General features: G+C 42.7%; 1 pseudogene; it reads left to right on the forward strand.

The window, feature by feature from the left end:
• Positions 1–3,883: 3,883 nt before the first annotated feature.
• Positions 3,884–17,164, forward strand: part of LOC103146597 (serpin H1-like) — a 22,937-nt pseudogene continuing 9,656 nt past the window's right edge.

Here is a 17,164-nt window from a genome sequence, read left to right on the forward strand (position 1 = left end):
AGGTGACACATCTCATGGGGGTTACAGGCTCACTGAAACCACCACGTATCTATCTGGCTGTCAGCGAAGCTTCGATCGCGTTAAAATATGGGGAAGTGTGCGATTTCTGCTTCTTATAGTTTGTAAAAAAAAAAAGGCTAATCGTGAATTAAGAGTGACGGTGGGTTTCATTTCAATGGCCACATTTTGGCCTGATGACTGGCAGAGCTCAAAGAAACCTCTGAAACAGAACCTAAAAGATCTCAACACATTATGCTCCAAACTCAAAAAAGATGAACAGACTCGCATCTATCAGTCTGAAATAGCTTATAAGGCCATTTGGAAAGATCTTGAATTGCTATGAATGACACATGGAGAAAACATGGAACCGTTATGATCCTCAGATGTTTGGACTTTCAGTTTCTGTTATTTTCAGTTTTGACCATTTCTTTATTGTTTGTTTTTCTCATGTCTGGACATTTTAATTTATTCCTTGTGTTTAGCTTAGTTATTCTCGTTGCTTATGTTCTGGATTCATCTCAGCAGGTTAGTGTTTATTTTTGTTCTCCCTTTGGTTCTGTTTCTGTTTGTCTTCTCCCCAGAGCTCGGCCTACCATTCTGTAACTCGTCCACAACACTAACGTCCTCATTTTCCCCAACCTGCTCCATCCCCAGCTGCATCCATTCACCTGCAATTAGCTCTTCTGGTCATTTTGTCATTTCCACTCCCTCCTCAGTATATTTAGCTTCCTGTTTCCACTTGTTCTCCACTGGTTCCTTCCGTTACTACCAGTCTGTTTTACATTGCCAGTGTTATTTTTGATATGCTACCTTCCAGTTTTTTATTAATGAATTCTTCTATAATGCCTATTCAAGGTTCCCATCTGCATTGTGGCTGCTTCTTCCACACCTCACAACTGGGAATAGTAGTAATCCTTCCCAGGAGAGGCTGGCCTACCAAAATTACTCCACGAGTGACGGCTTATCTGTGAGGCAACAGAAGAACCCAGAACATTTAGAGCATTGCATAAATCATTGGTCATGATTCAACAATGAGACAGAAGAAGTAAAAAAAAAAAGAACTGTAATTCGTGGGGGAGCTCCCAGGTGAAAAGCAACATTAACATCTCAAATTTGCCAAAAAAGAAACAAACAAACAAAAAAACAGTTTGATGATCCCAGAAGCATTTGGGAAAATATTTTCATATTTTTAGAAGCCGTTTTTCCCATTCCATTACATTTCCCGTTAAAACTAACAAAAACACATCAGGAAAAGAACACACAAAACAAAGTGTCTGGGATTATTTGGAACAGGTTTTTTTCCCCCCCTGCTTAGTACTAGAAAAACCTTAACAAGATGACTAAATATGAATCAAAGATTATAAGCAAGTCTGTACGTCCTGAGTGTAAATAGCCGTACATCTTTGAAAAGCAGAAGATGTTTCTGAAATGTAAGTCAACAACAAAACACTTGTCTTTTCCAGCAGCCATTGTACAGCATATATAATGGTAAAACAAGCTGACCAAACATGCTGGAGCTCTGCTTGGGTTGCTAGGTAACAGGCTGAGCTTTGTTGGGGTGGAGGAGCAGTGCCTGGTGATTCGTGACATTTTCTGAAACGGCTCTTTTTCGAGACACCAAAAAACACTTACTGCCAAAAAACAGCGGGGTGTGTTTTTTTTAAGTGCTTGGGCTGATTTCAGCAGTAGAAAACATGCAAAATGTGAATTTTGCACAACATGTCCCCTTTGAAACGTGCCTAATATTTAGTGAAACCTGAAGAAATCTGTCTGGAGGCTCATACTTCATAACAGGTCCATAATTTATGTGTTTGCGAATGTGTTTGAGTAACTGATGGCCGTCCATCAGCCGGAGCTCTATTGATTTGGCTGGGCTGAATAATTGGTTGGGTCTACAAGCTGTCATGTTTGGCCTGATTGCAGAGCATCGGTGGTCTGTGCAGTTATCTTCCATATCCCTCTCTGATCCATCTCCGGCCTCCTCAGCCTAACCCCGGCTGTATCGATTACAGCTCAGCGTGGCTTTAAATTTGGACAATAATCTACCGTTTCAAAGTGCTGTTGTTACAACCTATTTGCTCTCCACGCCTTGTTTTGTTTAGGGGGGAATTTGGGAAAGTAAAAAAAAAAAAAAGAGGAGAAGAAAGCAGAATGAGGTCGTCTGGAAGGGTCGAAGCAGACATGAAGCAAGCTTGCCCTAGTTTTTCTTGACAGAGGGCAGCACTTTCTGCAACATAAGGATATTTAACATGTGTAAGAGGTCCCCTGGAAATTTTATCACATGAACTTAAACCTGGAGCTGAAATGAGGGACTTCTGGGAGGCCAGCATGCCAGAATCTATCAAGATCTGATGTAACAGTTGCCAAAAAAAAAGGCACAAATTCAAATTGCACAGCCAACCAGAGGCATTGCAGAAGATTTTCACTTTTTTTTTTCTTTTTTTTTTTTATTGGGATTTTATTACTAAACCAGCACAAAGTTGCAAATATTAGAGAAATTAGACGAATAGTTAGATTTACGACCTGGAAACTGTGGTGTGCATTTGTATTCAGCTCCCTTTCCTCTGATAACTGCTGCTCTGTGAAGGCCTGAGAACATTAGAAAACAAACAGAACCAAGGAACCCCACAGGCAGGTCAGGGAGAAAGTTGTAGGGAAGTTTAAAGCAGGACTAGCTTATAAAACAATATCCCACCCACAAAAACTGACAGGGTGGATCCAGAGAGCAGCAGTCACAGAAGCAGCCAAGGAGAGCTGAGGAAATCTGTTGATTTAGCAACTTTTAGTTGTGAAACTTTTTAAATATGGCATCTCAGATGAGATCAAAAGTATTTCTTAGGCTATAAGGCGCTAGGTTTGGCTAAACAAACAAAAACGCTGCACATCACCGTCAACACACTGACCCCATGGTGAAACATGGTGATGGCAGCATCATGCTGTGGGGATGCTTGATATCTGCAAAGGGAACTTACTCCCAGTTCCCATAGTTCAACATGCAGCCAGAGATTAAATCGTTTTCACGTGGTAAATATTTAGCTAACATTAACTAACTTAACAATAAAGGAGCTCATATATTTTACTTTTATGGGGTTTTTAATCATATGGAATGATTTTGTATAAAATAAATATAAATTAATTTGCAATTATTTACTGTAATTATATTAGATGGAAAAAGCTAAAAGGTTAATATGTTGGCATAATGGGGATTGTGTCCCAAATGTCAAATCCCTGGCAAATTTAGGCTTAAAATAATCTTAATTTTCCCAACTGTTTCAAATTCATTTTTAACCTTTCCTTTTTAATAAGGGTAAATATATTTTATCTTTAAAAAAGGGATACGTGCCTATTTTTTTTTTAAGAAATAAAAGTTGATGTTGATAGTAATAGTAATAACTAAATCTGCAAAAGGTATGAATAATTTTGGATTTAGATCATGTCCAATATCTGAGCAGATCAGATGTTGCTCAGGGCCCCGTTCTGCATTGGACCGGCCCTGTCAAATCAGGACCAGCTCCCCACCAGAGGCACTAGTTGCATATTGCCTCATATTTGCAAGTTAATATTCATAAGCACCGAGGTGTGTGTCACGTTTAGTGGCCAGAAAGAAGAAGAAGAAGAAAAAAAAACTCTTTCAGGAGAAGCAAGGAGAAGATCAGTAGTGACCCCGCTTGAATAAATGGAGAACTGCAGCCTCCTCCTCTGAGAAACAGGTTAATTACGTGAGCAAAGTTTAGTTTTAAATGTATTGGAAAAAATATAAATTTATTCCGCACTATCGACTTATCGCTTTAAACCGTGCATCATATAGATTTGTAGCCTTATTCATTCAGCTCTTAAATTGCCATTAAAGTGACAATTTACACTAAAGCCGCACAACAAAGGGGAAAACCTACATTTGCAACAAGTCGGAAACCGCGTCGACTTTTCTTCAACTTCAGATTCGGTCTGCCAGGCGCTGAGCCTGGGAAGTTTCGGGAAAAGCAGGGAGGAAAAAAAAAATCCATCCTCCTCTCTTTCCTGCCACGTCTGAGCCTCCGGTTCTTCCCACTTCCTCCGGTGGCTCAGGTGGAAAGAAAGAAGAGCAGCGGGGAGAGACGAGTGAATTAATTAACGGTAAATATGAACAAATCGAGCTATTCTCCTCTGTTTCCTCTCTGTTTGTCGTCAGGAGGTTTTTTTTTTAAAATCAGAACAGAGTAGGCAGAACCAGACGGCAGATGTTTCCCGTCTCCTCACAATCAATAACTCGGGGTTTTCTTTCCTCTTTTTCCCCCCCAACACCCCTCAACAACATGAATGCTTTTTAGTGTATCAATTTCACCCGCTTGTTCAGTTTGAAAAGCTTTTCTTCTTCTTCTTTTTTTTTTTGCAACTTCATCAAACTTAATTGTCGTACTTTGATTTTTTTTTGGCGCTGCAGGAGAGATAATTATCAAGCGGGGAGGAATTTACAACAAAAAAAAAGATCCAGTTCGCTGCTGCGGCTCTGCATGGAGCGCTTTGCGCATGTAGAAGTTTTAACAGCGAAGAGGGAACCCTCCGGCTGTTTATAGAGCTTTATCTCAAATATTAACAGCGAGCTAAAGTAGCTGCTCAAAGGGACGCCGGTTTGCGTGAACAATAGAGCTGCACTCTTCTGCTTGCATTGTAACTCAGAGGGGGGCATTCCTCTCATCCTCCACGTAATGCAGGATTCTTTCCCCATGGAGGCTCTTCAGATGTTTGTCATGTTGCAGCCGTAAACTTCTTCTGGGTTTCTTTCAACAATGGCTTCCTTTTACCACCCTTTCAAAGCCCCAGACTCGTGCAGGGCGCTATTAATGAAATAACAGTTGTGTTTTGGACAGACTCCACCCTATGTGGCTCTCTGTAGAGCTACTCCAGAGTTACGACGGGCCTCTTCAATGCCTCTCTGATTATTTCCTGAAGGTCACAAGCCAAAAAACGTGTTGATCTTCAAATAAAGTCGTTTCTTGGAGTGCTTTGGGCAGTTTACGTGGCATTAAATCCTTCCTGATAAGAAATACAAGTCCAGACTCTAATTGCTTCTCCAGAGTTACCCTGTGTGGCTCCTTCAATAATTAATGCTCTCTTTTCCTGTCGGATAAGGTGGACGGACATGTTTTTGTAGGTTTGCAGCTTTTTTCTAAAGTCCTCACACTGGCTCCTATAGTAGCCTAGAGAACAGACTTTAATAAATACTTTTGTTTTTATAAAATCATTTAACGGGTCAGTAACGCCTGCTGTTGTTTTATCTGCCCTCCAGACCACCCAGGTCTCCCCAGAACCAAACATGGAGTAGCACCACACAGTTTCTATGCTCCACCAATCTGGAACAAACTTCCAGAAAACTGCGAAACAGCCGAAACAAGCCCAACTGTTTAGAGTTGCCTTCACGTGCCTTTTAATTAGTGCTGGACAATCAGTCAATAACAACATCGCGATGGACACGTGATCAATGTCGGTAGAAAAACGTCTGCTAGAATATTTGATCTTCAATTATTCCATTCCCCAGAACAGCACGGCATTCTGGGGGGTGTAGGCAGACTAAAGGCTGTAGCTGCTCCACCTCTCACAGCCACCTGGGTGAGCTCGGTGGGATCAACTCACTCAGTCGCTCTCTCTTTGGTTACCTAGCAACAATATCACATTCAATATCAGAATATCAGGTATCAAATTGAAAGGGGCTGAATACTAATGTGCGTCACTTTGTATGTCATTTTCTTTGCGGCTCGTAATTCTCAGACTCCCTTATCGTTTTGTGCTCTGCTGCAGGCCCGCCATGCTGCTCAGACTCGCCGTTTGCCTCCTGGTTTCTCTGCGTGTCCTCCTGGTGCAGAGCGGCGCCGCTACATCGTCACAGAGCCCCGCCGCCTCAGTGAGCCCCTCTCTTCCTCCTCTTGTGAACGACCCGAGCTGGCCTCTGGGCGTGCGCCTCTACCAGGCCCTGCGCTCTGACCCCGGCTCTGTAAACACGCTCTTCTCCCCTCTCCTCTTGGCGTCCTCGCTTGAGGCGCTGTCCGAAGGCTCGGCGGGCAAAACTGCAGAGCAGATTTGAGAACTTCTCAGGCCTCCGTCCGGGACCAAAGAGGCGGTCGGGGGACTTCTCTCTGTGGCGTTGGAGAGCTTCGTTAAAGCTAACGGGACTAGCTTCCAGATCCACGCGTCCTCTTGCGTGTTCACCAAGCAGGCTCCTGCCGTCGGTCAGGCTTTCGCGAAGGAGATCCAGAGCCGGTTCAGGCTGCAGCACCGGACGCTGGGGAAGGGGGACGCCAAGGCTGACCTGAGGCAGCTGTGTCAGTGGGCTGAGGCTGCGCTCGGTGGGAAGGAAGGGGCTCCTCTGGAGGCAGAAATCAAGGCTAAAGCCGGAGCCATGGTCCTGACAAATGCTCTTCACTTTAAAGGTTTGTGGTAAAGAAGAGAATAAGTGCTGAGTTTCGATTGGGTCGGTCCTCTTTCCACCTTTTGCCCACACCTTAACCCTACCAGTTCCTGTTGCACGTTCACACTGGGGAGCAGGTGTGTCCCAGTTTGTTTTGCCATCCTGACAACACGGGCAATCTGTTTCTTAAAAAAAATATTTTGTGGGGGTGAGGGGGGAAGTACCAAAGAAGAGACAGAAGCAACAAACACAAGATCAAGGCAAATTTTCTCCATTAAAATTACCTTTCAGTGACAACAGCCGTGTTTCCATCAATGAGTTTTTTTTAAATATCAGTAGAAAAGGTTGATGGAATATTGAAATAATGTCATCATTTGATAAAAATTGTGAAAAATGATCTTTTCTCTTAAATTGATAAGTAGTTGTGCCACCGTTGGTAGCAACAGATGCCATTAAGACTTTCCAAAACCAGCCAGTGAGTCTTTTAAATCAGGATTTTGGCCCATTCTCCTATGCGGGATTGATTTAATCTGGCCATAGTGGCCTATTCAAAGTAGAGGCAGAAGTCCAGTTGAGAATCTCTGACAAGATTTGAAAATTGACGTTCAGATTTTTCTCTCTGTTTGGTCCAATGGGGCAAAAAATGTCTCTTTCTGGACTGGGTGAACTTGTACGGATATTTAGCTGTAATTGAAATCCTGTTTCGACAAAGTGTCGACTTGGAGGAGCTGAAAACAAACGCACACCTCAATTATCAAATTATTTAAAAGAAATGAATAGTTTAAAGAAATGTATAGCTATACGCCACTTTGTGTTGCTCTATTATATAAAATCCCGGTGAAACACGTTGAAGTTTGTGGTTGGAACGTGACGGGTCCAATGTTTTTGAAAGGTACCGAACTGGTTTTAAGCCCCAACAAACCAAAACTGTAAATGTGAGGTAGACGGTTGTTGTGTGTGTTGTGATGTGTAAGGGTGAATCCCGTCTGGAGGAAGGCTCCAGCTCCCCTGCAAGGATAAGTGTGTATAGAAAATGCATGGATGAATCTGGGCGAATCTCCAGTTACATAATTGTTTGGATAAAATAGACATGAAACACTGGAGCGTCTCTGCACCGAGCAGAGTCATGTTAAATTATCCAATCTGTTCGTTCTGGACCCGTTTGCCGCGCTGAATGGAGGAAGGGAAAAAAAAAATCCTTGCATGTGAACATGGCACCATTTTTCTCCTGCTCAGACAACAACATACCCTCTGCAGGCTGCATGCCAGCATGGCCACCTGCGCTCAGAGTGCGCGTCCTTGATGCATTGGACTCCAGCTGGTGGACGCTGCGGATAAAGGATGATTCTGGGGTCCGTCGCTGAGAGCGAATCCATCTTTCATTGGCGTTGGCGTGGGTGGGGTGGTGGTGGTGGTGGGGGTGGGTGATATGTCGTCTTAAATAATTGAGTAACAAGTGCCCGGACCCTCTGCCTCGCCGTCATGCCTAACATCTGCGCTCGGAGCGCTCCAAGCCTGCCGCGCCGCAGCTCGGCTCTGTTCTTTTGGTGGCAGGCTGCGGTGGTGGGAAAGTTGTCATTGTTTCAGGCTCCAATCCAGTCCGTCAGAACCTCCATCTGTGATTTAATAGCCGCATTCCCAAAACATATCCATCTAATCCTTATCAGCACTACTCCACTGTGGCAGCAGAGATGCATCATTAGAGGTGAAATGTTCCTTTCAGAAACGGGGGGAGCTGTGGGAGTTTTCTCTGCTCGCCAAACGAAACGGGCTCATCGTCCGTTTTCATGACGGCCTTAAAGGAATTTGAATGTGTCAATGCAACTCCTCCTGTTTTCCACTCTCCAGAAAATCTGATACCATGTTAAATATATCCTTCAGTTACATTTGTTCTCATTGTGCCGTCCCTCCTTGTTTTTCTTGCTTTTGTCGTTATTTATCAGACGCCTTATCTCCCCCGCCTGCCCGCCTCCTCCTCCTCCTTCGTCCCCCGTTTGCGTCTTTATCTGCGTCTATCTGCCGCTGTTTTCCCCCTGCAGGTATTCTCTCTTTTTATTAGGCAGCGGCAGCAGAAGTGGGGACAGGTTGAGAACCCCCTCCAAAAACAACATTCTCTAAACAAAGTGAGCATTGATAAGCAACTTAATTAATTTTTCTTTGTTTGAGGATTTGACTCTATTATGAAATTAGTTTTTTTTCTCTCTCTCTCTCTCTGCGCAGCAACTCTCGTTGGTTCATTAATTTTGTGGTTGGAAATGTATAAATTAGATTATTCAGACCATGACGGCACACAAAGTAGATTACAGAAAATTGGATTCCTATAGTGTTGATTCGCAATTTAGAGGTGGTCGATAGTTTGCTTCTCGCCCCTCCTCGCTGCTTTTATTTATTTGTTTTTGATTTCAGGCTCCTAAATTAGTGATGGCAGTGATTGGGCATTGTCCTCTGACAAGGTGCCAACTTTCCTTTAGGTAAAAAAAGTAATCGTTAGTGGATCGCAGTTCAGGGTAGAAGTACGACGGTTGCTATGGCGTTAGCTGTGAAGATGCACCAATAAAGTTTTATTTAGGCTCTTTCCCATTTTTCTAAACTTGCAATAAGAATCGCTCGATTTNTTTTTTTTTTTTTTTTTTCCTACAAAGAGCCCAACGGAGGCAGCTTAATTTTTATTCTCAGTCTTTTCTTTTTTTAAGGGCCTCAATCTGTAAAATGTCACCTTGCGTACGTTTTGCCTCCAAATCAGTTCAATCATCCGACAATGGGAACAAAACTTGATGCTTCACACTCCTTTCAATCTGAGCCTTTGATCACGATAAGTTATCAAACCGTCTCACTTGTCGTTTTTGGACCTCTTCTCTCCGGCAGCATTGTGTGCTGAGAGTGGAGATTTTTCCAAAAGATTAATCTGTAATGAGTCATCATTTGTTGTTGCCAAAGCCAGTCTAAAGTGTCATTCACAAAGGCCCAAACGGTCATAATTTCGTCAACCTACACACACACACACACACACTGTGATGGTCCAGTGGCTTTGAGAGTGTGTTTTGAGGTTATTACAGCAGTAATTCCACTGCTCTCAGCCCCTCTTAAACTGACAGCTGTCATGGGGGGAGTAAGCAGGGCCAAGTGGGACGTGTCGGACAATGAGCGGTACACGGTGGCCTTCTGGACTCTATAACAGCCTTTGCAAAACTCAGCAGCTTTTGGGAGAGGTTTACATTGTTTAATTGGCAGTAAATGATCGATAATTCATGCTCTGCGTCGCTGCATGTGTTCTTAGGGATGTCGTGTCCTTTCGAGTGCCTTTGATCATCTACTGCAGCTTTCGATGCTTGATGATGGTCGTGTGTTCAGGGCTGTGGCAGAGGGAGCTGAGCGAGGAGAGCGCCGATCGCCGCACCTTCTTGGGGAAGAAATACACCAAAGTGACTATGATGCACAGAGCAAGTAAAGAACTGAAAGATGAAAACGCGCAGCCGGCTGCTTTTTGATGCTAAATAACCGAACATACAAGAGATTCAGCTCCTGTAAGGCCCAATCTGTTTCCCGCCCATTTGTCATGGTTATGATTTATTAAGCATGCTCTTTATGTTTTATGGATTGTCTTCAAACAACAGGGCAGAGTGAATTTGTGCCATTAAGGCAGTAAAAGACATCAGAAAGATGCATCGTGCTCATTTTAATGCTGTTTTTTTTTACAATGTCGTCTTCAATTTGAGAGAAACTTAGTTCACTCTGTGGCTCCAGCCTGAACGTCTGGCTTCCTGTTGGAGTTCAGCTGAGTCGAACGACGCAAACTCGAGTGGCTGTAAAAAAAACAAAACAAAAAAAAAAACATGTCTGCTGAGAGCTTCAGCACTGAAGTAGTAAAATATAAAATGCTCCTGTCCTCAGTGCTGTGATCTCCTCTCTCCTCTCCTGCAGGTCGGTATCGCTTCCATGAAGACGTTGACAACATGGTGCAGGTTCTGGAGGCACCTCTGTGGGGGGGCAGGGCCAGCCTTGTGCTCCTGCTGCCCTTTCATGTGGAAAATCTGGCCAGGCTGGACAAGCTGCTGACCCCAGAGCTGCTGTCAAAGTGGCTGGAGAGAACTGCCGTTACCGGTGTGGCCCTCTCTCTGCCCAAGGCAAACATCAGCAGCTCACTCAGCCTGCAGGTCGGTGCGCCGATGTTGGCTGCATGACAGCTTTCACAGTTTTCTGACAGAGCGGTGCTATTTGTGAACATAAATGTTTTTATTTCGCACTTTTAACAAGCTTCGGTATGGGAATTATGCAAGGATTTTCATCAGCGCTGACAGAGCTTCTGCATGTCGAAGTATGAGCCAAAGTAATGTTATTTCTAGTTCATTTTTTGTAATATTTTAAAGCACGTACTTAAATTCAATAGGATTCCAGTATAGTTTGTCTCTGAGTAGCGATGGTCATGCTACAAAAGTTTTGACTTGTTCAAGTTTTGGCTTAAATCCCATTATATGTGCTGCCATTTCAGATGTGAAGGGAGGTGATGCTGGAGGGTTATTCTCCTCAGGTTGGAGTCATTTTAATCTTCATTCTTAATAAATTAAATATGACCCAAGTTTATCAAGATTTGTTAATATCTACTCTATAAACTTTTTGTTTTGTATTTCAACTAAACGTAAAATGAATGACATTTTCACAACTTAGTGGACAGTAATGCCCTACAAGTTATGTTTAAAATGCATAATAGTACAGTGCCAGCACATATGCAAAAAAACAACAACAAAGATTTATTAAAAGAGATAGCATAATTTGAAAGGATCTGAGAGTTAGTGTCAAAAATTAAATAAATGAAATGTTGTATTTCTGTTTATGGAAGAAGTCTGTGAAACAATCTGTCTAAAGAATCCAAAGAGAGTAGATGCATGTTTGTTTGTTTTTTGTTTTGTTTTTTTCAAATTGGACCACAAATTCAAAAATAGATTCCACACTATTATGATTTTAATTTTTTTTTCAGTATAGAAATGCTGTGCGCGTCCGACGCTAACCACGCTTTCATTGCTTTTATTGGATTTAAGTGGGAAAGCAGCAGCAGCCAGGTGCTGCAAATCAAACGCATCTGATTATTTAATTGTGGCCGGATCCGTAAGTAAATGAGCTTCGGTCGTTTGCTGCTCTCTGCAAAATTCTTTTTACTTTTTCGGATTTAGATTTTCCAGACTCTGGTTTTGTTTGGGCATTTTTAAAACATTCTGAACATCCGAGTACTTTTATTATTAACCTTGAACCTGCTTGGAGAGCAGTCAAGACTCATTATCTGTAAGTTTCACAAATAATGAAAAATTGTGGCATTGAACCATTTCATTGGCTTTTGTTCCTTCTGGACTAACTTACTCTACATTCACACGACAGGCAGTTGCGACCCGTATCCGGCTTTTGTTTCTCACCTTTCTCAAATATTCAGTTTCAACTTTCGGTCTATAAACATGGAACTGCAGCTGATGGTGACAAAGACATGAGGAGCAAAAAGAAAAAAAAAAAAAGACAGACTGGAAGAATAGTTGGACCAGACGTATACAGATGACATGGAAGTAAAAGCTTTTTCCCAGAGGAAGGGCATGCTGACTGAAACCGATTACCATGTCCTCCTCGTGTGCACGCTGTAACCTCATCACGGACTAATGAAATCTGCTCTGCCCTCGTTTCTGGTTTGACAAACATCTCTGTAGAGCTACGCTGCCATGTTGCTCTGCTGGCCGTGCCCTGAAGAACAAGCTTTTGACATTAACATTGTCAGGACGCTCCGGGGGAGGAGGAGGAGGAGGCTGTAATCTAGTGCTGAAGCCTGAAACAACTCCTTTTGACACGGCTGCGGCACTGCGTCAGAAAGCAGGAGGGAGAAAAAAAAAAAATCCATGTTGCACAAATCTCCATTTGTTCCATGAAAGAGTCTGTCAGGCTGAAGGAAATAAAAAAAAAAAGAAGAAAGTTGTAATTCTTGTAAATACATGAATCAGTGTTTTGATTATGTAGTCAAATTTGGCCTCTGATTTTCTGAGTCATCTGAAGGTGTGTTTGATGAGTCGTGATGGAAAAAGGGTTCAGCAGGTTACCGGTTATACCGAGGTTTTAATAAATCTCTCGCAGGAATCGCGCTGTTCCTGCAGTTTTAATACGACGCCAGACAGAAACGACACAGCCTGACAGTGCTGCTGTGCACTGCTGGTCAGCTGGCTGAACAAAACCAACTACACATTTCTACAACTAGCAAGCAGTTAGCCAGAATAATTATCCAGCTAATATCTCTTAATTATATCAAGGCTATGTTCATACAACATGGAAATGTGAACCATGACAGATTTTTATTTTTATTTTTTCATGGCTTTAGAACGGCCCAATTCTGATATTTTCAACACCAAAAGGTCTGATTTGTGCCACTTGCATAATGTGGTAATAAATCACATTATGCTTTTTTGTTTTGTTTTGTTTTATTTTTCAAACATGCAACGTTTTGGCCCAAGCCTTCTGACAAAAACATGTGTATAACCAAAAAAAAAAAAGCTCGGTATGTTAATCAGCTGTGAGTTTGCCCCAACGGTTCAGATGCGCTCCGTGAACAAGTCGAATTCAAACACAAAGTTTACCATTTTAAAGTGGTTTCTTCATGACTTCAACTAGTATATTTTTGGAGAAATAAAGAAAGAAAAAAGAAAGATAATCCTGATTTTCTCTGTTTCTGCTCTGGGGACTTGTTTCTGACTTTGCCATAGCGCGTTGTGTGACTTAGATGTGATCTGCAGAAAAATGTTGGCACATTTTTCAGGAATAACTTGGAATCACATTCCACAGAAAAATCCATAAATACTCAACCATGAATAGGTTATCATGAGACCATAAAAATCACGGCTCGCTCGTCAGAATCTCACGTCATCTGATGCTGATGCAGCTTCAGCTGATGCAGATTCCTTAAAACAGTTTAGTTTTAGATCTAGGGCATCTTCGCTCCGATCTTAAAACTCAAAGAAAACCAGTTTTTTACCCAACTGAGCTTTAGGATCTTGCTTAGATGTAGAGAACATTTTAAAAAAAAGCCAATCGACTGGTTCGACCGGAACTGAAATATTTTCCACTATTACAGTTTTAAAACAGTTTATAATCCGTGAAGGCTCTTCTTAGTCAACAACTACAAAAGCAAAACATTTGATTTTCAGTTACGCCTCAGAAAACGTAAGTCCCTCTGACCCACTGCTGTCCACACATTGCATTAAGTCTGTCAAATGCGAGTAAATAGATGTCGCAGATAACTGCAATAACAAACATGTTAATGCAGTTACTACAGCAGCGTGAATTACAGCTGATCGTGTTTTACATCCTGAGATTTTTACCGTGTCGTGCGCTCTCGCCGCACCGTGAGATTCTCTAATCAGGCTGAGCTGCTCTGCCCTGCGGCCGGCGACAGCCCGCCATGTCTTCATTGACGGTTATTCTTCCAACTGGGTCTGGCAGATAATTGCTCATCACCGTTGGTTAATTCTGTTTACCACTCTGTCTGTCAGCGCTTGGGTCGGCCGCAGCCCTGAGATTAGAGGGCAGCATCTGGACAAATAGATGGTTATTGTTATGTCTGCGTGTGTGTGTGTGTGTGTGTGTGTGTGTGGCCGTATATGAGAGCAAACAAAATCAGCCTCCTTTGAGTCAGGTTGAGCAGATTCTCTCCTCCTGTCCAGATGCACCCATTTCCTGCTTCACCCCTGTCCTCGCCCTCTTATCAGTCCCAGGGATCTAAATCCTTTCCCTTTTTTTTTTTTTGTGGGACTCGCATGTTCCTCTAATATGCTATCACCGAGCAAGTGTATCTCAGCCCTTCTGACCTAAATGGAAGTGACATTCGGCAGGGAAGTGAGCGAGAGATGCGGAGCAGCGTGGTGGCAGTGGGGGGTCAAAGATTGCTCAGGGACAAGGTGGAGAGCGTAACACCGAGCTATAAATAGCGGCTGAATTTAGCTTTCTCTTTTTTTTTTTCCTCCGTTTTCCAATTTGCGGTGTTTTCCTCCGAAGGGCGCATTACGTCGGGGGTCCGCGGTCGGAGACGAAGGGCCCTCTTAACAAGAGGTCAGCGATAAGCCACCCTTTTCCCTCAGTGATCCTCCTCTGACCAGGACACACACACACACACACACACACTAATGGCTGGATCTCCAGCCGGTGACTAAGACATATGAGTGCGCGCCACAGAGCTCACTCAATCATAGCTAATGAGGTCAAGAGGGCATCAAATATTTACAAGAGCTCACTCCGCCGTGTACAGTGTCGAGGGGGCTGCTGTTTCGACGCGGCGTTGTTACGAATCAACCAGAGGTGCTTCATTTGTGTAGCTGCTCGCTAAAAAGCAAAAGCTCCCTTCTTTCACCTCTTTTTTTTCCTTTATTTTATTTATTTTTTGTGCCGATATGGCCTTGCGGAATAAAAACAAGCTGTTCTCGTGTGCGCGCGAGCGAGTTGAATGAGACACTGAGAGTATTGACCATGCAAAAGAGGTAAAAGCCCATGGAGATAATACACCGGTGGAGCTGATGAGATCCAATAAAGGAAGAGAGAGGCTTTGAAGTCTTAAGGGAGCCGTGAGAAATGGAGCTTTTTGTTTATTTCTCCCTCTGAGCCCGCATCATCAGCCATGATGCCAGAGCCGCCGCGCGCTTTAAGCCACCCACTCAGGATGTTATGGGCAGCGCTGAATTAAGCAGAACGTGTCTGCATTTGTTCAAGGTGGCAGCGGCTTAGAGCAGCGTCTCCGGCTGTTTAGCGGGGGAACCAGAGGGAGCCACAGGTGCGAGCCGTGGAGGCAGAGACGGTCTGTCTCCGGGTTTGTTGCCGCGATTGTTTTTCATTTGATTTATGGAACTCTCTCCGTGCCGACAAACTGCTACAGTTGCTCATTTAATTCCCTCAGCTCTGTACATGTTCTTGCACCAAAACGCTACTTCATATTTGCTTCTTCTTCTTCTTCTTAAACACCCCGGAATAATAAACCGCAGGAAACTGAAGACAAATATGCAGATCAGACTGATAGCACAGTTCATGGGGCCTGGAGTAATAACGGCAGTAAGAATGATGGTCGAGATTTGTGGTTTAAAAGGTGCCTAGGGTAAAGCTAATCTTCTAATGGCATCAGTTGTAGATTTGGGAATCTGGCTGTTAATCATATGACATCAAGGGAGCATATTTCAACACAAAGCGATGTCAGAACTTTAGGGAATGTGCTGACTTTATTCAAACTCTCAAAAAAATTTGCATATTCTTGTAAAAAATCAGCTCAATTTTATGTGTTTTATGAAAAAAGGTCTTTTCCGCTATGGAAATGACATTGTTTTTCATGCTTGATCTTCAGTCTTCTGTTTAGTGATGCTGCTGCCAGCGTGTCGTGGGTCACCTGACTCAGAGCTGCTCGTCTCGTTCGGCTTGCAGCACATGTTTCCGGCGCCGTTCCGAGATCAGGAATATCAAATTGGCAAAACACTGATCGTATGGTCTTCTCTTGACATTTAAAATGCTGTTGCAGTTGTAAAAGCTGCACAAAGGTGCAAAACAGAAATGTAGCAGAATTGGATGGATGTTTTGTTTTTTTACAGGTTTGTGCCCAGTCCCACCCAAGTCATTTTCTGACCAATGGGAGCAATGATTGTCACCCACATGGCTTTGTATGCTATTTATAGTTCGCTAATTATAGTTCGCTTGCAAGAAAGCACAATGTGAAAGCAAACTGCTGCACCAAACCAAAAACATAAAGCCTGCTTTTGGTCCAAACTAAACAACCAAAGGACTTTTCTGGTGTTAATATATTCTTAAGTCTCTAAAGCCTGAGTCAAGTCGAGTTTTAAGTCTTGTACCAACTAAGTACCAACTTAGCCTTACTCTAAGTCTAGTATTGAGACTTCAAAGACCTAGTCTGAGTTACATCTCAAGTCTGAATTCATTACATGTCTCAAGTCTTCAGCCAGTGACTCTCTCTAATCTTCAAAGCTGGAGATCAGGCCAAGTCTCAAGTCTTTGAAAAGTGAGTCAACAGTAAATGTCGGTTCTTTATCATGTCTCTAGTCTTTTAAAGTGTGATTTTAACATTTAGATTGGTCTTTCTCTTGGTTCCTGGACCACTTGAGGTCTGTGGGCGCCCCCCAGTGGTCAGCAAGGTACTGCACGTCAATGACTGCTCATTTACCTTGACGTGAGCTCAAAGTGCGACGTGCACTGTTAGCTTTCCAAAGGATTGTGTTTAAAAATAATGATGGATCAGTAGTTTAAGACCGGGCCACTCAAAAGAAAAGCTGGATGACTCCGGTGGAAAGAAAACAACACCAAGACTTCTTATATGATCTGAGAAGTTCATATCTGCAGGGATATTTTTCAGTGAGTTGCAGATCTTTTATTGTTGTTAGAACACAATCAGGGCCGTGCAGAGACCACTAAAGGGGCAGGTGCTCAAAAAAAAAAAGGGGCACGTCTTACTGCATTCTAGGACAGAATATTAACAAAGTCACACAGCTTTCAGAGTTTAATAAACAATGATAAATTACAAAATTGTGAAATATACTGTACAATCAAAGCTAAGGAACATCTCTATATAGAGCATACAATTATGCATATGTAAGATATTTTATTAGTAATTTCTTTCTGCAGGTCTATTTTGTTATAGGAAAGTATTGCAATATTCAAACCTGCAATTTAGCAAGATATGTAAATCAGAGCTGGTGGTTTAGCTCCAATTTACATATTTTGTCTTTACAGAATTACACTATTAAAAATATAAACAAGGGCACAATGCAACCT

The sequence above is a fragment of the Poecilia formosa genome, unplaced genomic scaffold (assembly GCF_000485575.1).
Source record: "Poecilia formosa unplaced genomic scaffold, Poecilia_formosa-5.1.2 Scaffold163, whole genome shotgun sequence".
NCBI lineage: Eukaryota > Metazoa > Chordata > Actinopteri > Cyprinodontiformes > Poeciliidae > Poecilia > Poecilia formosa.